Source organism: Oryx dammah, unplaced genomic scaffold, assembly GCF_014754425.2.
Source record: "Oryx dammah isolate SB20612 unplaced genomic scaffold, SCBI_Odam_1.1 HiC_scaffold_11077, whole genome shotgun sequence".
NCBI lineage: Eukaryota > Metazoa > Chordata > Mammalia > Artiodactyla > Bovidae > Oryx > Oryx dammah.
In genome coordinates this window covers 3,959,951-3,986,046 of record NW_024080471.1, presented here as the reverse complement: position 1 = coordinate 3,986,046, position 26,096 = coordinate 3,959,951, and the positions used below count along the sequence as shown (strand labels likewise).

Sequence of the window (26,096 nt, the reverse complement as noted above, 5' to 3'; positions counted from 1 at the left end):
TGAGGTTACTGATATTTCTCCTGGCAATCTTGATTCCAGCTTGTGCTTACCTAACCTCTAAAATATAGAGTTTTTAGATTATTTCTGACTTCTAGCACTTTTTTTTAAATTTTCAATTAATTTATTCTGTTGTTTTTTTTTTTTAATTTATTTATTTTTTATTTTACTTTACAATTCTGTATTGGTTTTGCCATACATTGACATGAATCCACCACGGGTGTACATGCGTTCCCAAACCTGAACCCCCCTCCCACCCCCCTCGCCAAAACATCTCTCTGGGTCATCCCCGTGTACCAGCCCCAAGCGTGCCATATCCTGCATCGGACATAGACTGGCAATTCGATTCTTACATGATATTATACATGTTTCAATACCATTCTCCCAAGTCATCTCACCCTCTCCCTCTCCCACTGAGTCCAAAAGTCCACTATACACATCTGTGTCTTTTTTGCTGTCCTGCATACAGGGTCATCATTGCCATCTTTCTAAATTCCATATATATGTGTTAGTATACTGTATTGGTGTTTTTCTTTCTGGCTTACTTCACTCTGTATAATTGGCTCCAGTTTCATCCATCTCATCAGAACTGATTCGAATGTATTCTTTTTAATGGCTGAGTAATACTCCACTGTGTATATGTACCACAGCTTTCTTATCCATTCATCTGCTGATGGACATCTAGGTTGTTTCCATGTCCTGGCTATTATAAACAATGCTGCGATGAACATTGGGGTACATGTGTCTCTTTCAGTTCTGGTTTCCTCAGTGTGTATGCCCAGCAGTGGGATTGCTGGGTCATAGGGTAGTTCTATTTGCAATTTTTTAAGGAATCTCCACACTGTTCTCCATAGTGGCTGTACTAGTTTGCATTCCCACCAACAGTGTAGGAGGGTTCCCTTCTCTCCACACCCTCTCCAGCATTTATTGCTTGCAGATTTTTGGATCGCAGACATTCTGACTGGTGTGAAGTGGTACCTCATTGTGGTTTTGATTTGCATTTCTATAATAATGAGTGATGTTGAGCATCTTTTCATGTGTTTGTTAGCCATCCATATGTCTTCTTAGGAGAAATGTCTATTTAGTTCTTTGGCCCATTTTTTGATTGGGTCATTTATTTTTCTGGAATTGAGCTGCAGGAGTTGCTTGTATATTTTTGAGATTAGTTGTTTGTCAGTTGCTTCATTTGCTATTATTTTCTCCCATTTGGAAGGCTGTCTTTTCACTTTGCTTATATTTTCCTTTGTTGTGCAGAAGCTTTTAATTTTAATTAGGTCACATTTGTTTATTTTTGCTTTTATTTCCAGAATTCTGGGAGGTGGATCATAGAGATCCTGCTGTGGTTTATGTCGGAGAGTGTTTTGCCTATGTTCTCCTCTAGGAGTTTTATGTTTCTGGTCTTACATTTAGATCTTTAATCCATTTTGAGTTTATCTTTGTGTGCGGTGTTAGAAAGTGATCTAGTTTCATTCTTTTACAAGTGGTTGACCAGTTTTCCCAGCACCACTTGTTAAAGAGATTGTCTTTACTCCATTGTATATTCTTGCCTCCTTTGTCAAAGATAAGGTGTCCATATGTGTGTGGATTTATCTCTGGGCTTTCTATTTTGTTCCATTGATCTATATTTCTGTCTTTGTGCCAATACCATACTGTCTTGATGACTGTGGCTTTGTAGTAGAGACTGAAGTCAGGCAGGTTGATTCCTCCAGTTCCATTCTTCTTTCTCAAGATTGCTTTGGCTATTCGTGTTTTTTTGTATTTCCATACAAATCTTGAAATTATTTGTTCTAGTTCTGTGAAAAATATCGCTGGAAGCTTGATAGGGATTGCATTGAATTTGTAAATTGCTTTGGGTAGTATACTCATTTTCACTATATTGATTCTTATGATCCATGAGCATGGTATATTTCTCCATCTATTAATGTCCTCTTTGATTTCTTTCATCAGTGTTTTATAGTTTTCTATATATAGGTCTTTAGTTTCTTTAGGTAGATATATTCCTAAGTATTTTATTCTTTTTGTTGCAATGGTGAATGGAATTGTTTCCTTAATTTCTTTTTCTACTTTCTCATTATTAGTGTATAGGAATGCAAGGGATTTGTGTGTGTTGATTTTATATCCTGCAACTTTACTATATTCATTAATTAGCTCTAGTAATTTTCTGGTAGAGTCTTTAGGGTTTTCTATGTAGAGGATCATGTCATCTGCAAACAGTGAGAGTTTTACTTCTTCTTTTCCAATTTGGATTCCTTTTATTTCTTTTTCTGCTCTGAGTGCTGTGGCTAAAACTTCCAGAACTATGTTGAATAGTAGTGGTGAAAGTGGGCACCCTTGTCTTGTTCCTGACTTTAAGGGAAATGCTTTCAATTTTTCACCATTGAGGATAATGTTTGCGGTGGGTTTGTCATATATAGCTTTTATTATGTTGAGGTATGTTCCTTCTATTCCTGCTTTCTGGAGAGTTTTTATCATAAATGGATGTTGAATTTTGTCAAAGTACTTCTCTGCATCTATTGAGATAATCATATGGTTTTTATTTTTCAATTTGATAATGTGGTGAATTACATTGATTGATTTGCGGATGTTGAAGAATCCTTGCATCCCTGGGATAAAGCCCACTTGGTCATGGTCATGGTGTACAATCTTTTTAATGTGTTGTTGGATTCTTATTGCTAGAATTTTGTTGAGGATTTTTGCATCTATGTTCATCAGTGATATTGGCCTGTAGTTTTCTTTTTTTGTAGTATCTTTGTCAGGTTTTGGTACTAGGGTGATGGTGGCCTCATAGAATGAGTTTGGAAGTTTCCCTTCTTCTGCAATTTTCTGGAAGAGTTTGAGTAGGATAGGTGTTAACTCTTCTCGAAATTTTTGGTAGAATTCAGCTGTGAAGCCGTCTGGGCCTGGACTTTTGTTTGCTGGAAGATTTCTGATTACAGTTTCAATTTCCGTGCTTGTGATGGGTCTGTTAAGATTATCTATTTCTTCCTGGTTCAGTTTTTGAAAATTGTACTTTTCTAAGAATTTGTCCATTTCTTCCAGGTTGTCCATTTTATTGGCACATTTTTAAAATGAGAATATTGTTTATTGATTATGAATTTATGTAATAAAAAATATTTATGCAATATTTACTTGAGGCTTGTAACCCAAAGTCTCATTCCCATGAATATCAGGACCAAAATAAATTAGAGTAATAAAACATATGTCCTCACTATAAATCTAAGGATCATTCTGTAACATTGAACAGAAGATAAAAACAAACTTGTTTTAAAATAGATTTAGTGTTGTGTGAAAGGAGAAGGTTAACACTCCCCTTGACAAGAATGGAAGCGGCCTGACAATAAACATATGGTTAAGGCCCTGCCAACTACTATGTGACATCTAACCACTGTTTTTATTGGGATTGAGATATACACACCACTATATATAAAATAGAAAACTAATTAGAACCTACAGCTGACTGTGGCTCAGATCATGAACTCCTTATTACCAAATTCAGACTTAAATGGAAGAAAGTAGGGAAAACCGCTAGACCATTCAGGTATGACCTAAATCAAATCCCTTATGAATATACAGTGGAAGTGAGAAATAGATTTAAGGGCCTAGATCTGATAGATAGAGTGCCTGATGAACTATAGACAGAGGTTCGTGACATTGTAAAGGAGACAGGGATCAAGACAATCCCCATGGAAAAGAAATGCAAAAAAGCAAAATGGCTGTCTGGGGAGGCCTTACAAATAGCTGTGAAAAGAAGAGAAGCAAAAAGCAAAGGAGAAAAGGAAAGATATAAGCATCTGAATGCAGAGTTCCAAAGAATAGCAAGGAGAGATAAGAAAGCCTTCTTCAGCAAACAGTGCAAAGAAATAGAGGAAAAGAACAGAATGGGAAAGACTAGAGATCTCTTCAAGAAAATGAGAGATACCAAGGGAATATTTCATACAAAGATGGGCTCGATAAAGGACAAAAATGGTATGGACCTAACAGAAGCAGAAGATATTAAGAGAGGTGGCAAGAATACATGGAAGAATTGTACAAAACAGATCTTCACGACCCGGATAATCATTACGGTCTGATCACTCATCTAGAGCCAGACATCCTGGAATGTGAAGTCAAGTGGGCCTTAGAAAGCATCACTATGAACAAGGCTAGTGGAGATGATGGAATTCCAGTGGAGCTGTTTCAAATCCTGAAAGATGATGCTGTGAAAGTGCTGCACTCAATAAGTCAACAACTTTGCAAAACTCAGCAGTGGCCACAGGACTGGAAAAGGTCAGTTTTCATTTCAATCCCAAAGAAAGGCAATGCCAAAGAATGCTCAAACTACCACACAATTGCACTCATCTCACATGCTAGTAAGGTAATGCTCAAAATTCTCCAAGCCAGGCTTCAGCAATACGTGAACCGTGAACTCCCTGGTGTTCAAGCTGATTTTAGAAAAGGCAGAGGAACCAGAGATCAAATTGCCAACATCCGCTGGATCATGGGAAAAGCAAGAGAGTTCCAGAAAAACATCTACTTCCTCTTTATTGACTATGTCAAAGCCTTTGACTGTGTGGATCACAAGAAACTGTAGAAAATTCTGAGAAAGATGGGAATACCAGACCACCTGACCTGCCTTTTGAGAAATCTGTATGCAGGTCAGGAATCTACAGTTAGAACTGGACATGGAACATCAGACTGGTTCCAAATAGAAAAAGAAGTGAGTGAAGGCTGTATATTGTCACCCTGCTTATTTAACTTATATGCAGAGTACATCATGAGAAATGCTGGACTGGAAGAAACACAAGCTGGAATCAAGATTGCCAGGAGAAATATCAATAACCTCAGATATGCAGATGACACCACCCTTATGGCAGAAAGTGAAGAGGAACTAAAAAGCCTCTTGATGAAAGTGAAAGAGGACAGTGAAAAAGTTGGCTTAAAGCTCAGGATTCAGAAAATGAAGATCATGGCGTCTGGTCCCATCACTTCATGGGAAATAGATGGGGAAACAGTGGAAACAGTGTCAGACTTTATTTTGGGGGGTACCAAAATCACTACAGATGGTGACTGCAGACATGAAATTAAAAGACACTTACTCCTTGAAGGAAAAGTTATGACCAACCTAGATAGCATATTCAAAAGCTGAGACATTACTTGCCGACTAAGGTCCATCTAGTCAAGGACATGGTTTTTCCAGTAGTCATGTATGGATGTTAGAGTTGGTCTGTGAAGAAGGCTGAGTGCCGAAGAATTGATGCTTTTGAACTGTGGTGTTGGAGAAGACTCTTGAGAGTCCCTTGGACTGCAAGGAGTTCCAACCAGTCCATTCTGAAGGAGATCAGCCCTGGGATTTCTTGGGAAGGAATGATGCTAAAGCTGAAACTCCAGTACTTTGGCCACCTCATGTGAAGAGTTGACTCATTGGAAAAGAAGCTGGAAGGGACTCGGGGCAGGAGGAAAAGGGGACAACCGAGGATGAGATGGCTGGATGGCATCACCGACTTAATGGATGTGAGTTTGAGTGAACTCCAGGAGATGGTGATGGACAGGAAGGCCTGGCGTGCTGCGATTCATGGGATTGCAAAGAGTCGGACACGACTGAGCGACTGAATTGACTGACTGACTGACTGACTGATTAACCTCACCCTTATGGCACTTAATATCCAGTTTCCCAGCCTCCTACCTTTTTCATGTGCTTTCTATCTTCCAAAAGTTATTGACCACACTTGCACTTGCCATTTGCTGTTTATCTCTTGATAGTGTTGTCCTGGTAGAGAGAAAGAATTTTAATTACATTACCTTTATTTGGTGGGGCTTCAAAAGAAAACAGAGATAAATGTGTTCAACAAAATAAGTTTAATCTAAAGTACAGTCAAATTTTTTTCCTATCTTTACTTTTTCTTAGGTGATCTATTTTTAGTCTACAGGTCATAAATATCATACACATGGCAATATCTCCTAAATTTATATCTTCACCCCTGAGTTCACCACAGAATTTCCAATTCATATATCCCTCTGCTTACTCGGCATGCCCTCCTGAATATTTAAGAGATATAATTAATATAACTGCATAAAAATAGAATTATTGACTATGTCCTATTCTTTCCTGTTTTATTTCCTAACATCTAAAAGATGTACAGACCGACAGTTAAGGGGGCTTGGATTTCAGCTCTTTTGATAAAACTTACTAATTATTACAATATGAATGTTCTTATTTCCCAATAGGAAAATATTCCTTGTGTTTCAGCTTAAGATATAGATTTTAGTGTTTAAAATTCCTCAAAGCCAATCTTTTCAAAAAACACACACCTTGAACATTTTGATTTTCATTTTTTACTCAAGATAAAAGAAGTATTCTTCATCTATAAAATAAGTCACAATTCTGTAGATAATTAACACCCTTTGGCCACCTTATGCAAAGAGTTGACTCATTGGAAAAGACCCTGATGCTGGGAGGGACTGGGGGCAGGAGGAGAAGGGGACGACAGAGGATGAGATGGCTGGATGGCATCACCAACTCGATGGACATGAGCTTGAGTGAACTCCGAGAGTTGGTGGTAGATAGGGAGCCCTGGCATGCTATGATTCATGGGGTAGCAAAGAGTCAGACACAACTGAGCGACTGAACTGAACTGAACTGACAAATTATTATTTGGTATTTCATTTAAAATTTTATTTTATTTCATTTATTTTTATTTTTTAAATGCTCATTTCTCATTTATGTAACTTTTGAGTGTGTTCTGGTACATATACTTTTATGGAGTACAGTTGATTTACAGTGTTGTGTTGGTTTCATGTATACAGCAAAATGAAATCAGTTATGCATATACATATATCAACTCTTTTTCAGATTATTTTTCTATATAGATCATCAGAGTATTGAGTAAAGTTCCCTCTGCTATACAGTTCAGTTCAGTTCACTCACTCAGTCGTGTCCGACTTTTTGCAATCCCATGAATCACAGCACGCCAGGCCTCCCTGTCCATCGCCAAATCCTGGAGTTCACTCAGACTCGCATTCATCGAGTCAGTGATGCCATCCAGCCATCTCATCCTCTGTCATCCCCTACTCCTCCTGCACCCAATCCCTCCCAGCATCAAAGTCTTTTCCAATGAGTCAACTCTTCACATGAGGTGGCCAAAGTACTGGAGCTCCAGGTTTAGCTTCATTCCTTCCCAAGAAATCCCAGGGCTGATCTCCTTCAGAATGGACTGGTTGGAACTCCTTGCAGTCCAAGGGACTCTCAAGAGTCTTCTCCAACACCACAGTTCAAAAGCATCAATTCTTCGGTGCTCAGCTTTCTTCACAGTCCAACTCTCACATCCATACATGACCACTGGAAAAACCATAGCCTTGACTAGACGGACCTTTGTTGGCAAAGTAATGTCTCAGCTTTTGAATATGCTATCTAGGTTGGTCATAACTTTCCTTCCAAGGAGTAAACGTCTTTTAATTTCATGGCTGCCATCACCATCTGCAGTGATTTTGGAGCCCAGAAAAATAAAGTCTGACACTGTTTCCACTGTTTCCCCATCTATTTCCCATGAAGTGATGGGACCAGATGCCATGATCTTCGTTTTCTGAATGTTGAGCTTTAAGCCAACTTTTTCACTGTCCTCTTTCACTTTCATCAAGAGGCTTTTTAGTTCCTCTTCACTTTCTGCCAGAAGGGTGGTGTTATCTGCATATCTGAGGTTATTGATATTTCTCCCGGCAATCTTGATTCCAGCTTGTGCTTCTTCCAGCCCAGCATTTCTCATGAGGTACTCTGCCTAGAAGTTAAATAAGCAAGGTGGCATCAATAAGAACAATTTATTCCTGTAGAGAACTCTAGGAAAAATACCACAAAAATCATTTTTCTGAAAAATTACAGGTGAGGCAGCAAGATGAAATAGGAAGACTGGTGAAATTCTCCTGGATAGAAGAGCAACTAGAACTTCACATCCTGGGACTTCCCTGGAGGTCCAGTAGTTAATACACTGTGATTCCACTGCAGGGGCACAGTGGGGAACTAAGATCCTGCTAGCCATGCAGCATGGCCAAGATAAAATTAGTGACTGTTAAGTTGTTAAAATACCGTTAAAAAAAATTTAAGAACTTCACAACACTTCCTCAGCCTGTCCTAGAAAAGTTTAACTAGGAAGCTACACAGATTAGAGAGGATTTGGTTAGTACACATACCATCTTGCATTTCAGAAGTTGAGAAGCTAGAAAATACCTCTGCTAGATTTCCTTGCAGCTGAGGTTCATTGTACAGGCCAAAGCTGTCTTGCTTCTTCACCTCTGATGACACACATAGGCAGAAGAAGTTAGTGATTTCCCAAGGCTGCTAACTAGCTTCCATGTCCAGTCACTGGCTGTGTGAATGCCATTGTTAGCCCAGCAGGTACAGATGGTTCTAGAATCAACAGTGAGGTGGCCTCTTGATTCCTGCTTCTTGATATTGCAATAAAGTCTCTGGGCTCTGTTTTCCTGATCCCAGAATGCTGTTAGAGACTTTAGTCCTGGGGTCAACAGGGCCAGTGATAAATGCCTGATTCCTAACCTTCTTAAGAGTAACATATATTGTGCATCCTTTCACAAGCTAGTTCTGGAGTGTTTTCCCAAGGATCACTTTTGAGAACCTTACCTGGAACTACTTCTCCAATCTTCCCAATGTATTTTTCTAAACAAAAAGTCTTCTGTGTTAAATTCCTTCAGCTTAAAAAGGCCAGAGTAATTTCCCTTACAGATAAAGTAGTTAGAAAGATGCCATACTTCAAAGAGGAGGTTTACAAAATGTCTAGATATAGGAAGATCAGACCCCCATTCTTAACCCCATTGGCTCCATTTCTTTCCAAGGATAATAGAAAGCTGCAAAACCCTCTTCACTAATGCACATGCATACAAACATTGTGTGCACGCACGTGCATGTACACACACACACACACACACACACACACACAGTTATGTTTGTTTTCTGACAAAGTTCCTTACAGTCTCCCAGTTGATGGTCCATGCCTATGTACAGAATCTAACTGGCTTTTAGTAACCTGTCCTGAAGCACGAATTGACAAACAAAAATGATCAAATATTTGAGCAAGCCTTCTACATGTAAGGCCTCCCGGGTGGCACAGTGGTAAAGAATCTACCTGCCGATGCAAAAAGACACAAGAGACACAAGTTCAATCCCTAAGTCAGGAAGATACCCTGGAGGAGGAAATGGCAACCCACTCCAGTATACTTGCTTGGAGAACCTAGTGAACAGAGGAGCCTGACGGGCTACAGTTCATCCGGTCACAAAGAACTGGACATGACTAAGTACGCACAAACATCACCATCTATATGTAAGACAGAGAAAAAAAAAAATACAGAAGAAAAAGAGAAAGGAAGGAAGAGGGGAGGGAGAGAAGAAAGACATGATGTGTGATTCAGAAGAAAATTTCGAAAATATTTAGGGGGCTTCCCTGATAGTCCAGTGTTTGGGAGACTGCCTTGCAATGCAAGGAGCGCAGGTTCAGTCTCTGCTCAGGAACTGCGTTCTCACATGCTGCAGAGCAACTCAGCCCTCACGCCACGACGGCTGAGCCTGCACTCTCTGGATGCCATGTGCCACAACTAGAGAGTCCATGGGTCGGAATGAAAGATCCCACATGACGCAAGGAAGATCCTATGTGCCGCGACTAAGACCTGATGCAGCCAAACAAATAAATAGTTGTAAAAAAAACTATAATTAAAAATCGTAGTGAAGACAGAAGTATCAACCAGATAACTGATGTTTAGAGTAGGTTTTCAAAAGAAGCAGCTGTCAACACTCTGAAGGAGTAACCATTAACTGAAGAAGAAATTTAAGAAAGCGTGTCATAAAATGGAGCAGAGATTTCCGTTTTGGCCAAAACACATTTTCTTTTTCTTCTGGGCACAAACTAGAGCACATTTCCCAGAGCCCTTGCAATTCATGGCGACTGTGCCTTAGACCCACAGAGGCATGTGGTCTGGGAATCAGCCCCCATAAAAACCATCCGTGCTTGTGTCCATGGTCTCTCTTCCTCTCTGGGGCCTTTTTTTCCTTAACAGTGACATCCAGAATGGGTCCCCGCATGAATGTTTGAAGCAGAGCCTTCTCTCATCACTGTTGGGACTTGATGCAAACAAGGACTAAATAAATCCATTTGACTTTGTGGTTGATATTTTTCAGCAGTTAGCTTAACCCAACTGATTCAGAAGTCAAGTAAAGTGATCAATGAGACTCCCCTTCCAAATTAAGCTGACAGAGAAAGTGAAGCAAGTCTCAATGGTTGGGTGCACTGTAGGAAGGAAAACTATTATAACATTAGTCTCTTTTCTTCACCTAATTTCATCTCCTTTGTGTATCTTCCCCTTTATCAGACTCACTTTAAGAAGGAGTTCACAGATATACAAGCACCACAGGGTACCTTATTCCCTTCATTCAAGTGCTGTTTCTGAAAGTGATATGTATGTTAGCAGCAGATTCTTCTGGGGGCAGTGACTCCTGGAATATCAAAAGGCAGTTAAAATGAAACAGCCAGCTGCTATAATTGCCAAATGTCAGATTCTGTTAAAAAGCTTTTGCAGCAACCTTGCAAGGGAGAGACTGACCTCAGCATAAAGCACCTGCCCATACAGACTAGAGAATGTAATAAAGAAAGCAGAACATTGTGGAAACATGTGTGCCTATGTTTGTGCAGGCTTGCAAACACACTCAACAATTGCCTCTCTAACCTTCCCAGTACACAAAGTATTGAATTTAACTCAGGTTAAATTTATATATAACAACACAGAGGACGTTCCGGGTTGTTTTCCTTGCTCCATCAGTGTTCTCACACTCATCTCAGAAACTTGGCCTGAGAATCAGTTTTCCCAAAAGTAGTCCAAAGTACCTTAAAGCAGGGATACCATTTTGCCAGAAGTCATCTTCTAAGTCTAAGAAGAGTTAAAACTAAACTTCAGAACTCCTGAATCTTCTTTATTTGATTAAATATTACCTTAATTTTCTAAGTACACACACACATACATGCACACACCCTGGCAATGCAATTATGGTAGAAGGAGGGTTAGTAGAGAATAAAATGGTTTGGCTTTATTGCTAACAGTAAAGAATCAAATGCACTCTGATCTTAGTCCTAAATAACATCATGATTATTATCTACCAAACACAAAGAAACAAAGAACTCTATGATGACGATTTTGCACAAGTAGTATGAGGTAATGAGGAACACAGGAGGTTATTTATACAAATCCAAAATATTGACTGATGTGTCCTAATATTTTCAAGATTCTTCAGGTACACAATGGAATATTACTCAGCTATTAAAAAGAATGTACTTGAATCAGTTCTAATGAGTTGGATGAAACTGGAGCTTATTTTACAGAATGAAGTAAGTCTGAAATAAAAACACCAATACAGTATATTAACACATATATGGAATTTAGAAAGATGGTAATGATGACCCTATATGTGAGACAGCAAAAGAGACACAAATATAAAGTACAGACTTTTGGACTCTATGGGAGAAGGCAAGGGTGGGATGATTTGAGAGAATAGCATTGAAACATGTATGTTACCATATGTGAAATAGATCACCAGTCCAAGTTTGATGCATGAAACAGGGCACTCAAAGTCAGTGCACTGGGACAACCCAGAGGATTGGGATGAGGAGGGAGGTGGCAGGGGGATTTGAGAAGGGGGAATCATGGATACCCATGGCTGATTCATGTCAATATATGGCGAAAATCACTACAATATTGTAAAGTAATTAGTCTCCAATTAAAATTAATTAATTAATTAAAAAATAAAATTAAAAAAAAAACATTCTTCTCATCAGAATTATAAGATGATTCAAGATTCAGGTTCCTCAGACTGTCTTAGGTTCCATTTCTAAAGTATTTTTAACACCATAAGTCTTGTCAAAACTACAGCTACACATATATAGTTAAATGGGTGCTTGAAGAGAAGAGTTAACAGCAAGTCTAAATTATTTTTCTGTGGAAAGAATGACCTCAGAATTACTTCTCTTAGCATTGTTTCCCTGGAAACCTAATGGTTTAAGTTAAACGTAGGACATAAGTATTGTCACTAAGAAATGATGTTTATTGTAAAAATGATAAATTTGGTCAACTGTATTTGGGCTTGCTGGGCTGAGAATGAGCTATTAAACCTGTTGATGCATAGACCTCAGATTCCTGTGTTAGGTGGACAACTTTTCATCAGATTGTTCCTTGGGGGATGTGAAAACTTTGCTCAAGGATGTTACAAGGTACTGGTTCAATGCTGAGTGAGCCTAATCAAATTCAGGATGGTTTCTGCATCAGCCCACATGGTTTCATACTTTACAAAATAACTGATGCTTGAGTGGCCTGTACATTATGTTCTTAAGTACTGTAAGGCTTCCTCTTGAAGACAGCATTTCTGTAACTGTCAGTTATGTTGGGATTCTTGCCCATATCTTTATACAAAACTAAAGTGAACATGGTGCCAGATTATAGACCATAGTTGTGTGAAGGAGAATGCCAAGCTGTACCTTCAACTCTCTCCTGTATGTAGAGTACCTGTTATGTAGAGTAAGTGTAAAAGTCATGCACAGTTTTTTTAATCTGTGCTATCATTATTTGCTAGAGTAAATGACACAGATGGTTTAAATGTTTTAACAACATGTCTAGTAAAATTTAAACTGTATCTTCACATTCTGAGCAATGGTATTTCTAATTTAACTTATATTTCCAAATGCTTATTCTTGCTAAAGATATATAATTGAGGGATGGGGGATTAAAAATACTACTATAAATGCTCCATGATTTAAAAATGTATTTTCTATTCCTTTTTTACTTTATGTGTCTTTAATTAATATTTAAGTGCATTTTAAAACACTGCTTGATAAGCTAGTCTTTTTTAATTCACAAAATTTTATTAAAGATTATTCATTTATTACAATTTCAGTTATAATATGGTTTATAAGCAAATTTTATGCATTGTCTTTTAACTACATAAAGATTTTCTTTACTTATCTACTTTTTTCTTTACTTATGCCCATGTTAAACCAAGAACTATATACCCTGAGATTGATGACATCTACCAGAACTAGCTGGCTTATGCTGGACAAAAATGTGGCCTCTTTTTCAATAGGACTTCTCTGGTGGCTCAGACAATAAAGAATCTGCCTGCAATGCAGGGGACCCAGGTTCAAACTCTGGGTCAGGAAGATCCCCTGGAGAAGGGAATGGCAATCCACTCCAGTATTCTTGCCTGGAAAATTCCACAAACAGAGGATCTTGGGGGACTACAGTCCATGGGATCACAGTCAGACATAACTGAGAAACTAACACATGCTTTTCAATAGAGGCCAGAAATCTCACTTAAGATATGAAATCCACAAGTTTTAAAACATTGGCAGCCATGATGGAACCTACTGAATTTTAAATGGTGTCCTTTGTCCTCTTTCTCCATTATTTTTTTAAAAATTTAACACCTCTATCTCTACCTTAGTAGGTTAGGGCCATAAGCTCTCACAAATACACATGTCATGTCCCTGGGTTCAGTGTCACAAAGCATGTGAGCAGAAATTGAAAGGTTGTTGTTGAATCATGACCCTGGGATTCTTGGCCCCTGGCGGAGAAGAATTCAATCCGGGGCCAGAGACGAGGCTTGATCGCTCAGAGCATTTGTTAATAAAGTTTTATTAAAGTATAAAGGAGATAGAGAAACTTCTGACATAGGCATCAAAAGGGGGCAGAAAGAGTATCCCCCTGCTAGTCTTCAGCTGGATATTATATAGGCACCAGCAGTCTGTTAATGAAAGAAAGGAATGTCTTAAAACTCAGAATGGCACCAGGCCCTCACCCATAAGATGCATTTTGGGATAATCTTGGCACCAAATGATTCATCTTGGGCCATACAATGATTAACTTGAATCTTGAAGAAGGGCAGATCACCATACAAATAGTTTCATTTACATAGATTAGAGGAACAATATCTGAGTATAACATACTGGTTTATCAAGTAGGTTCTGAGCCAAAATGTGGAACCCACTTGAAGACAGAGTTTAGGGTAAATGCATAGTACATTAGCATAGCTTAAGATAAACATTTCCATAAGAAAAAGGCATTGGTTAACTTCCGGTGAAACCAGGTGTCACTATGGCAACACAGAATTTTAAAAGAAACCTCCTTTTAAATTTGTGTAGATAAGGAAAAAATATCACTAGTTTGTTTCCTTCTGCCACTTAGAGATAAAAATGTCTGACACTTGTAAGCTATTTCCTCTGTTTGGAGACCCCTGGCCTTCTTGCCTGTTATCCTCTTAAAATGACTGCCCACTTCAGGTTTAACCTTAAAGCATTTTTTAAATTTTTCTTCTTCCTCTATTCCCTCTTTCCTATACTATATCACAGACATGACAGTGTCCTAGCTTCCAGTATATAAATTAGGGGAAAGCAGAGCAAAAATCTGAAGGAAGCTGTCTCTCTAAAGGCCAGACATTTTGCCAGTCTGTACCACTTACCTTGAACTGATACTGAGAAGGAAGTATTTCAAACTCACTTAAGCCAATTTATTCTGAGAACTCTGTGTTACTACAGAAAACAATTACGTAAACTAATACTACAACTCATTTAATGTATATTTTAAAACTTTGTGATGGAAATAATTAAAAAAAAACATCTCTTGGTGTGTAACTTGACATGATAAGCCAATATTTCCAGTCTAGCCCTTACCTCTCACATCAGTTTCATCTCCTTGATGGAGTAATACCAAACTACAGTATCTGTCTGAAAATACATCGAAGTGGGGTTTTAAATATGTTGCACTCAATACCTGAAATGAGCTTTTACCACTTTCTGTCTACCGAAGTCCTATTTATTATTTAGGGATTCCCTGGTGGCTCAGATGGTAAACAATCTTCCTGCAATCAGGTTCAATATCTGGGTCAAGAAGATCCCTGGAGAAGGAAATGGCAACCGACTCCAGTATTCCTGCCTGAAGAATCCCATGGACCGAGTAGCCTGGTGGGCTACAGTCAACAGGGTAGTAAAGAGTCTGACACAACTAAGCAACTAACACTTTCACTTTTCTTTATTATTTAAGACTAACCACCATCTCTTATATCATCAGACTTTCCCTTAAACTGATAATGTGACTTAAATGATAAATAATAAAATGATAAATTTTAGACTATCCCTACATCATCAATTCATTGAATATTTTTTTAGCTTGCATTGTCATACCCTGGGTGTTCTAGGTGGAGCTAGTACTAAAGAACCTGCCAGCCTATGCAGGAGACATGAGACACTAATTTGATCCCTGGGTTGGGAGAACCCCCTGGAGGAGAGAATGGAAGTCTATTCCAGTATTCTTGACTGGATAATCTAGTGGACAAAGGAGCCTGGCAGGCTACAGTCCACTAGTTCAGTTAGTTCAGTCGCTCAGCCATCTCCGGTTCTTTGCGACCCAATAGACTGCAGCACGCCAGGCTTACCTGTCCTTCACCACTCCCGGGATTTGCTCAAACTCATGTCCATACAGTGGGTGATGCTATCCAACAATCTCATCCTCTATCGTGCCCTTACCCTACTTCCTTCGATCTTTCCAAGCATCAGAGTGTTTTCCATTGAGTCAGTTTGTCACATCAAGTAGCCAAAGCATTGGAGTTTCAGCTTCAGCATCAGTCCTTCCAAAGGATATTCAGGACTGATTTCCTTTAGGATAGACTGGTTGAATCTCCTTGCAGTCCAAGGGTCTCTCAAGAGACTTCTCCACACCACAGTTCAAAAGCAGTTCTTTGGTGCTCTGCTTTCTTTATGGTCCAACTCTCACATCCATACATGACTAATGGAAAAACCATAGCTTTGACTAGAAGAACCTGTGTTGGCAAAGTAATGTCTCTCCTTTTTAATATGTTGTCTAGGTTGGTCATAGCTTTTATTCCAAGGAGTAAGCATCTTTTAATTTCAGGGCTAATGTCACAATCTGCAATGATTATGGAGCCCAAGGAAAGAAAGTCTGACATTGTTTCCACTGTTTACTTATCTATTTGCCATGAAGTGATGGGACCAGATGCCATGACCTTAGTTTTCTGAATGCTGAGTTTTAAGCCAACGTTTTCACTCTCCTCTTTCACTTTCATCAAGAGACTCTTTAGTTATTCTTCACTTTCTGCCATAAGGGTGATGTCATCTATGTGTCTGTGGTTATTGATATTTCTCCTGGAAATCTTGATTCCAGCTTGTACTCCATTCATCCCGGTATTTTGCATGATGTACTCTGCATATAAGTTAAATAAGCAGGGTGATAATATACAGCTTTGATGTACTCCTTTCCCTATTTGAAACCAGTCTGTTCCATGTCCAGTTCTAACTGTTGCTTCTTGACTGCATACAGATTTCTCAAGAAGCAGGTCAGGTGGTCTGGTATTCCCATCTCTTGAAGAATTTCCACAGTTTATTGTGATCTATATAGTAAAAGGCATTGGCATTGTCAATAAAGCAGAAGGAAATGTTTTTCTGGAACTTTTTTGCTTTTTTGATGATCCAGTGGATGTTAACAATTTGATCTCTGGCTCCTCTGCCTTCTCTAAACCCACCTTCATGTACTGTTGAAGCCTGGTTTGGAGAATTTTGAGCATTATTTTGCTAGTGTGTGCTGCTGCTGCTAAGTCATTTCAGTCGTGTCCAACTCTGTGCGACCCCATGGACTGCAGCCTTCTAGGCTCCTCTGTCCATGGGATTTTCCACGCAAGAATACTCGAGTGGGGTGCCATTGTCTTCTCCATGCTAGTATGTGAGATGAGTGCAGTGGTGTAGTAGTTTGAACATTCTTTGGCATTGACTTTCTTTGGGGTTGGGATGACACCTGACCTTTTCCAGTCCTGTGGCCACTGCTGAGTTTTCCAAATTTGCTGGCATTTTGAGTGTAGCACTATAACAGCATCATCTTTTAAGATTTGAAATGGCTCAACTGGAATCCGATCACCTCCACTAGCTTTGTTCATAGTGATACTTCCTAAGGCCCACTTGACTTTGCATTCCAGGATGTCTGGCTCTAGGTGAGTGATCACACCATCATGGTTATCTGGGTCATGATGATTTTTTTGTATAGTTCTTCTGTGTATTGTTGCCACCTCTTCTTAATATTTTCTATTTTTGTTAGGCCCATAGCATTTCTGTCCTTCATTGTGCCCATCTTTTCATGAAAATTTCCCTTGTTATCTCTAATCTTCTTGAAGACATCTCTAGTCTTTCCCATTCTATTGTTTTCCTCTATTTCTTTGCATTGATCACTGAGGGAGGCTTTCTTTATTTTTAATATAAATTTATTTTAATTGGAGGCTAATTACTTTACAATATTGTATTGGTTTTGCCATACATCAACATGAATCCACCACAGGTATACACGTGTTCCCCAACCTGAACCCCCCTCCCTCCTCCCTCCCCGTACCATCCCTCTGGATCGTCTCAGTGTACCAGCCCCAAGCATCTAGTATTATGCATTGAACTGTGGAGAAACTTTTCATCTTTAACCTAGATGTTTTAGCAATTGTGCTGTATAGAAGGAGAAGTCTTGAGACTACTGTAAAAATAAGACTGAAAACCAGAAGCAGGAGGCTTAAGTCCAAACCCTGAGAAAACCAGAGAACTCTTGACTCCAGGGAATATTAATTGACAGGAGCTCATCAAACACCTCTATACCTACACTAAAACCAAGCACCACCAAAGGCCAACAAGTTCCAGAGCAAGACATACCATGCAAATTCTCCAGCAACACAGGAGAGCTCCAATATACAGGCTGCCCAAAGTTACTCCAAAACCATTGAGGAAGGCTTTATTATCTCTCCTTGCTGTTCTTTGTAACTCTGCATTCAGATGGGTATATCTTTCCTTTTATCTTCATCTTTAGCTTCTCTTCTTTTCTCAGCTATTTGTAAGGCCTTATCAAACAACCTTTCTGCCTTTTTGCACTTCTTTTTCTTGAGGATGGTCTTGATGACTGCCTTCTGTAAAATGTCATGAACCTCTGTCCCAAGTTCTTCAGGAACTCTCTATCAGATCTAATCCCTTGAATCTATTTCTCACTTCCACTGTATAATCGTAAGGGATTTGATTTAGGTCATACCGGAATGGTTTAATGGTTTTCCATACTTTCTTCAATTTAAGTTTGAATTTTGCAATAAGGAGTTCATAATCTGAGCCACAGTCAGCTTCTGGATGTGTTTTTGCTGACTGTATAGAGCTTTTCCTTCTTTGACTGCAAAGACTATAATCAATCTGATTTCAGTCTAGACCATCTGGTGATTTCAATGTGTAGAGTTGTATCTTGTGTTGTTGGAAGAGGGTGTTTGCTTTGACCAGTGCATTCTCTTGGAAAAACTCTGTTAGCCTTTGACTTGTTTCATTTTGTACTCTAAGGCCAAACTTGCCTGTTATTCCAGGTATCTCTTGACTTTCTACTTTTTCATTCCAGTCCCCTTTGATGAAAAAGACATCTTTTTTTTTTTTTTTTTGGTTGTTAGTTCTAGAAGGTCCTGTAGGTCTTCATAGAACAGCTCAACTTCAGTTTCTTCAGCATTCCTGGTTGGGGCACAGACTTGGATTACTGTGATATTGAATGGTTTACCTTGGAAACAAACAGAGATCATTCTGTCATTTTTGAGATTGCACCCAAGAACTGCATTTCAGACTCTTTCATTGACTATGAGGCCTACACCATTTCTTCTCTTGCTCACAGTAGTACATATAATGGTCATCTGAGTTAAAATCCATAGGGCCTCAAAGAGTCAGACCCAGCTGAAGTCAGTTAGCATGCCCACATCTCATAACCTGGCCATGAGAATAGTGACACAGAGCATAAAACTGTTCTGCTTCCCAGAGGCCTTTAGTGTCACCTTTCCTGCAATATATTAGGTAGTATCGCTCACTCAAATCTTGAGTTTCAATATGTCTTATTTATACATTCACTATGGCATCCTTCAAGTTGATAATATTGGCATTTCTGCATGCTGCTCCTCCTCTGTATTCTAAGCTCCCTGGGGGTCACTCTAAGCCTTATTTATTTTTGTTTCCTGGGAAATGAGCCTAAGATGGAAACAGACACTGAAACAGAGATCCCCTTACTCACTTAAAGCTTTGTTGGGGAGGTGAGTGAGTCTAAGAAGAGGGAGATATTGAACCAGGCTGAAGTTGTAACAGAGCCCTCTGCTGATCCTGCAGAGAGCCCTGGAGCCAGGATGACTCTTCACAGCTGGCTCAAGTCGATAGCTTCTTAGCTGCTTCCCTTATTGAACACTGTATTTGAGTTGCCCCTAGGGAAGGAGTGACTTAACTATGAGTAAGGTATCCCCCTTGTGCTGAGGGCAATTCCCTGAAGATAGACTCATCTATGAGCTGCAAACTGCTAACCTTCCCAGGAGCTCGAGAAAGATGAGGTCATCAGGGAGATTCAGACAATTGGACATACATAGGTTCACTGTAGCATCATTGTCACTGTCCAGAGTATGAAAGTGCCTACTACATAGATGCTTATTGAATTAATAATATCAGGATACAATCCTACAACTGGACATATACCCTGAGGAAACTAAAATTGAAAAAGACATGTGTACCCCAATGATCATTGTAGCACTATTTACAACAGCTAGGACATAGAAGAAACCTAGTTGTCTATCAGCTGATGAATGGATAAAGAAACTGTGGTACATGTATATATTGGAATATTCAATTCAGTTCAGTTCAGTCACTCAGCCGTGTCTGACTCTTTGCGACCCCATGAATCACAGCACGCCAGGCCTCCTTGTCCATCACCAACCCCCAGAGTTTACCCAAACTCACATCCATCATGTTGGTGATGCCATCCAGCCATTTCATCCTCTGTCGTCCCTTTCTCCTCCTACCCCCAATCTCTCCCAGTATCACAGTCTTTTCCAATGAGTCAACTCTTCACATGAGGTGGCCAAAGTATTGGAGTTTCAGCTTCAGAATCAGTCCTTCCAATGGAATATTACTCAGCCATAAAAAGGAACACATTTGGGTCAGTGTTAATGAGGCACATGAACATAGAATCTGTTATACAGAGTGAAGTAAGTCAGAAAGAGAAAAACAAATATTGTATTTTAACTCATATATATGGAAACTAGAAAGATGGTACTTATGAACCTATTTTCAGGGCAGCAGTGGAGACACAGATGTAGAGAACAGACTTATGGACATGGGCAGGTAGGGGAGGGAGAGGGTGGGACAATGGAGAAAGTAGCATGGAAATACATACATACACTACCATGTATAAAATAGATAGCCAGTGGGAATTTGCTGTGTGATTCAGGGAACTCAAACCTGGCCTCTGTGACAACCTAGATGGGTGGGATGGGATGTGGGGTGGGATGGGATGAGAGGTGGGAGGGATGTTCAAGATGGAGGAGACATAGGTATACCTAGGATTGATTCATGTTGATGTATGGCAGAAACCAACACAATGTTGTAAATCAATTATCCTTTGATTAAAATAAATAAACTTAAAAAATTAAGGGAAAAATTTTTGAGTTGAAAAGTTGAAAAAAAAAATGTTGGGATAGTCTTAAAATGTGTTATCTAATGTTTGTGAAATGACTGATATGGTCTTGCTGGGCATAGTTGCTCAATCACTGGTGCTGTGACATGTGGATTATATGTATCCACTTACTGATTCCCTGTCATTGCAGCTGAGCAGGACCTGTGGAATCAGAACTGTGATTCTGTAAAATCAGGTCGTGAACAGCCTTCTCCATCTACTATATTCAGTCTCTTTAGAGTATTTTCATTTTCTTTGTGTGCCATTACCTGGAAAAGATTCAGAACCACAGAACCCCTGGCAGTAAAATAGAGAAAATAGGTCTCCTGAGGACTTTTCAAGTCATAAGACTTTATAATTTCACTTGTAGGAAACATGACAGGATTTGCACTTTTCTTTTCCACTGGAAAACTATGATTTAGTGTATGAAAGAAAAAGAAAATTGAAGTGATTATTTTTCAATATTAAATTCCAGTAAGCAACTGTGTCTCTAATTCCCGAAGCTATAATCCTAGACATAGATCTAAGCTCATTAATGACCATGGGAATGATGGAGCCCCAAAATAATAAAGGAATTTCAACAACAGAATTTAGATGGCCTCAACTACCATCACCATCTAAGGGACCTCGAAATGGGGAGTGGTGGAAATGATGGATAAAGCAGTGTCCATAGGGTGAAGGAGATAGGCAGCCAGGAAAAGTGCTGTTCAAAACATACATGAAATAAAAAGTCACGTAGCCAATGCACTGGAAAAAAAAAAAATAGGGCAGTTGCATTAGAAACAAAGAGAAGTGTGGAAGAGGCTTGTGAATGGACATAAGAGAATGAGCATATAGTGTAAAGATGCTTCTATCATATGTTATTAAAACCCAGGATCCCTCACAGAAAAACATTGAAATACCAAAGAAGAAATGGTTCAGCCAATGACAATAGCCAAATTCCATTACAGGACTCTCCATAAGTGACAAGATAAGTACATGAACAGAGTGAAAGTAGTGAAGTAGAAAGAAAACTTATGCATAGACTTAACAGATGGAACACTGTTTATCAAAAATAGATATTGCTGCTCCTGAGTGTGCAACTTTTCAGCAATGAACCCAACTCTGGACCCCTGATAAGGTGCTGTTCTTCAAGAAAACCAATCAGCAACTTGCTATCAAATTGAATACAGCCAGTCTTTTCCCTCCTAAAGGTACCGGTGATTTATCTTCACAAATATAGACACTTTTTTCCTGGTATGGAAAGCAGAGCATCAGCCATCACCATAATGCAGGGACTCATGGAGTGACTGATCTGTAGACATGGAATCCCACACAGCACAGGCTTTGACTAGAGGAGGAGGGGTAGCACCAAGCCTATGACCATGTGAACAAAAGATCAGCTCATGTACCCCAATTTCTTAGAATAATGAAGTGCCAGCCTGGAGGAATCATCTTGAAAGCAAGAGATACCAAAATTTAGGACAGAGTGACTTTTCAAATTAAAGAGCATTGTGAGATGATTTTCTTTTTTCAGTAAGAATAGGTAGGTTCAGGAACCAAGGAGTTGGAGCAGGGGTGGCTATGCTGACCATCCTTCCCAATGACCTGCTGGTACATTTAGTCTTTCTCAGGCCTGCAACTCTAATCTCTGAAGATTTAGAAGTCCTGGCCTCCAAAAGGAGGACATCCACTGAATTGGTAGGGTTGCCCTCAGGAAATGTTCAACATCTTGTGTTCAAGAACCAGGAAGTAAAAAGAGAAAATGCCATATTGTCACTTATGACTGACCCATATCAGAGGATAGCAGAGCTGGTTTTACACAATAAGGACAGAGAGAAATATCTGCAGAACCCAAGTGATCCTTTTGGGCACCTTCTGGTCTCACTAGCCATACTACAACTATAAATAGATATGTGTAGCAACTTAGACTGAGAAGATTTTAATTATTAAGTGTTCCAATCTCCCAGATATTAAGGTTGGATCATATACAAGCTACATATCACATAGTAGGCATCTTGCATAGTCAGTCATTTACCATTGATTCCTCCATTTCTCAAAACTTTTGCTCCATCCTATAGTCTTTAGGTTTCATCTAAGTTTGCATTCTATGCCTTTTCAATGAAGAATCCATAAGAACTGATAACGTCCAGACTTCAAATAAAAGCAAGCAATAATATTGACTAATAACTGAGATAATCATTGTTGGCAAGGAAACGTTTAAGCCAAAATCTATATTACTACCTATCGGAATGAATAACTCCATCAAGGTAAAGGCCTCAGACTGTCAAATGCTCTGTGGTTTATTTAACTAGTCTAAAAGATTGCTTTAGTTAATCTGGCTATGAAACATCTGTCTGTTATATGGTTTCTGTTTATTTCTAATTTTTTTTTCCCACTTCTCACTATTTTCAGTGAATTTGGGTAAGAGAGGAAATGATTACCCACTCCTGTATTCTTGCCTGGAGAATTCCATAAATGGAGGAGGCTGATGGGCTACAGTCCATGGGGTTGCAAAGAGTCAGACTCAACTGAGTGATTAACACTGTACTGTACTGGGTAAGAGAAGAAAAAAATCTTAAAAATGTTTGTTATGGAGTATAGTTTCAAGATATGACATACTCGTGGAAAAATTGCAATTTGACTCATCTAACTTGTAGGTTTGCACATTTCCGTAAGCCTTTGGGAATGGTATATTCTGAGATTGGGAGGCATTTCTGCCCTGTAGGTTGGGCAGGAAAATATTAGGCTCTCATTTTAAGAGTGCTGCTTACTTTCCACATGAGCAAATCTCATTAGACAAAGTGGGCACAGTGACTAATTCTGAGCAGATGTCAAGTTGACTTAAATGACTGAGGCACAGAGTACCAGGAGACTTAAGACTCAAAGCAGCTACATTTTAATGAAGGAAGACATATGTGAGGGATTTGAAATCTGCAATGTTTTTCGCCGTCTTGGCCAAATAAGCAGTTGCTATTTTGCTGTCCTAGAACATTTGTTATCATGTTGACATGGATTAGTTTAAAGCCAGGAGATTTGGTTTCTATAGTCCAAGTATTTTTCTTGTAAAACAGGTGAATCCAAAGTCTTATGGTTCTTTCCAGTGATAGAAGAAATTTATACTGATTATAAAAGAACTCCTAACTATCCAGTCAAATGTGAAAAACTTAAAATAGAAAAATACAATGGCAGCGATTGTACTAATATTTGGTTTGCTTTGTTTCACTAAATTTTTTTATCTTTAGTCTCATCATAATACAGATATAGGTATCCTACTTAATAATAAGAGTCAATGATCCACAGGGAAAAAATTAATAAGGCCACATAAGAAAAAACACTAAAAAATGTAGAGTAGAACACATACCTATAAACACAAACAGAGCTTTATAGATGAGGAAGAAGTTGCTTAAACCTACAAAAATGGAGTTATAAAATAAAAGGAGGTAAAAAGGAAAGCCTTTTTGTAAATGTGTAAAATATTTTTAAATGATGCTGCCCTACCAAATATTTGAAGATCTTTACATTCTTTAAGAATGATCTCTGAGAACAATACTCCTCACTATGAACAAAGTTGCAGCTTTGAGAATGGGAAGGCCTCTTCCTATTTCACAATAAATATGGTCTTCCTGAACATGGTATTCAGTGATGCTGCAAAGTCACACTGTGCCTTTTCATTGCTAAGTTCTCTCCTTTGCTTGTATGCGTGGTACGGACCAGCTCATGTCAAGGCTGACACAGTTTTTACACACCATCTGCTTGGGACTCACCTTGGAAGCCAGATCTGCTGCATTCTCACTCTGACATACAGCTCTTACATTACCTTAAATTATAATTTATTAATGAGTTATGTTTTCCTTCTCAGGAAATTACATTTCATCTTTAAAAAATATGCATGACCAGACTTTTAATTTAAGGGAATACAGAAAAGCAACAAGAAAATGATGTAACACTATTCCTCATATCCCAGATATTTTAAGAAAAAACTAGTTATTTTAGATTCATGCAATAGAGAATAAGTACATATATTTCTATGGCATTTACTACAAGCTAAGGAAAACAATCTTTTTTTTTTTTTTCCTGGCCCTATATTACAGTGTAAAATTAATTGACAAAAATGAAGAGAATTTTAAAGTAGTAGAGATAGTTTGTGGAAGAAAAGAAAAAAGTAAAAGCAGTCCATGATTCTAACACTCTAAGTTATAACAATGTTTGCATATTTTCTTCTAACATTTTTATTTCCAATAATATACCTTACATGGTTAAATTAAAGTAGATAAAATTTATATTGAATTTGCTATTGAAATATTACTCACTTTACATCAAATTCTCTTTTTGGCCATAACAACACTAATATTTGGCATAATAACCTTTTGTAACACATTTAAAAAGAATTACCAAAATAAATTTGATAGAAATCAAAATACATATACATGTCTCTTAATGTCTACTTATAATCAAATTAGAAATTATTCTGAAAATATTAACTTAATATATAAATGAGTATATTTATAATGCTAAGCCATAACCAGATGCCTAAATAGAAAGACTGATTAAATAAGATTAAAATGAGTGTATTGCAGAAAATTAGCTTAAATAACCTGAAAAAAAGATATAATACAATGGAAATATATTTTCTAATTTCCTCTTTTACAAATAACTTATAAATAACAGGAGCTTGCTCGGCAAGGGCATGACCTAGAATTTTAAATACAAAATTTGATGAATAAGTTTATACTTATTGAACCTTTAAAACTTACAGAATATTAAACATTACCCTAAAATTTATAAACACTGAAGTAATTGAGTGTTCCTTTTAAAAACAAGGACTGTAGCGTTACACAATCAGACAATCTATGTACAAATCTCAACTCTAAAACCTGGCTGGTCTTGTGGCCTCAGACCCATCATTTAACCTTTCTATGCCTCAATTTCATCATCTGAAGAATGAAGATAGTAGCAATTCATAGATTGCTTCCAGGATTAATTAAGTTAAACTTCTTAAGCATTCATGAGATGGTTAGCCACAGTAAGCACTGCATATATATTATCTATTACTATGATGTTACATTTTATCTACTATAATGATAAATATTAAAGAGATTGACAGTACTCTGTACTAGTAAAGATGAAAAAAAATACACTCTTAAATTCTACTGAAAGTAAATGGCTTTTTAATGGAAATTTTAAATGAAAATATATTTTGATCTATATGTAGTCTACCTTAAAAAAAAAATAGCCATAGAAAGGCAAAACAGTAAATGTCCAAAGTGACATTCACTAAAGCATTGTTTGTAATAGCACAAAAGTAGGACAAATGCTTGAGTATGTTGTTGTAGGGCATTGATTAGGAAAGTATTGATGGAGCTGTGTAATAAGATGTTGCTGCTGCTGCTGCTGCTAAGTTGCTTCAGTCGTGTCCAACTCTGTGCGATCCCATAGACAGCAGCCCACCAGGCTCCCCTGTTCCTGGGATTCTCCAGGCAAGAACATTGGAGTGGGTTGCCAAAGATGCTATGCAACCATTTAAAATATATATATAGAACTGTGATACTGGTCTGATATATTAAGTGGAAAAAGGAAATTGCAGAACAGTTCATATAATATCAATATAC

At 38.3% G+C, this 26,096-nt stretch overlaps 1 pseudogene; it reads left to right on the top strand.

Annotated features, from left to right (window-relative positions):
- Positions 1-3,275: 3,275 nt before the first annotated feature.
- LOC120860515 lies at positions 3,276-3,391 on the top strand (annotated as a pseudogene).
- The last annotated feature ends 22,705 nt before the right edge of the window (positions 3,392-26,096 follow it).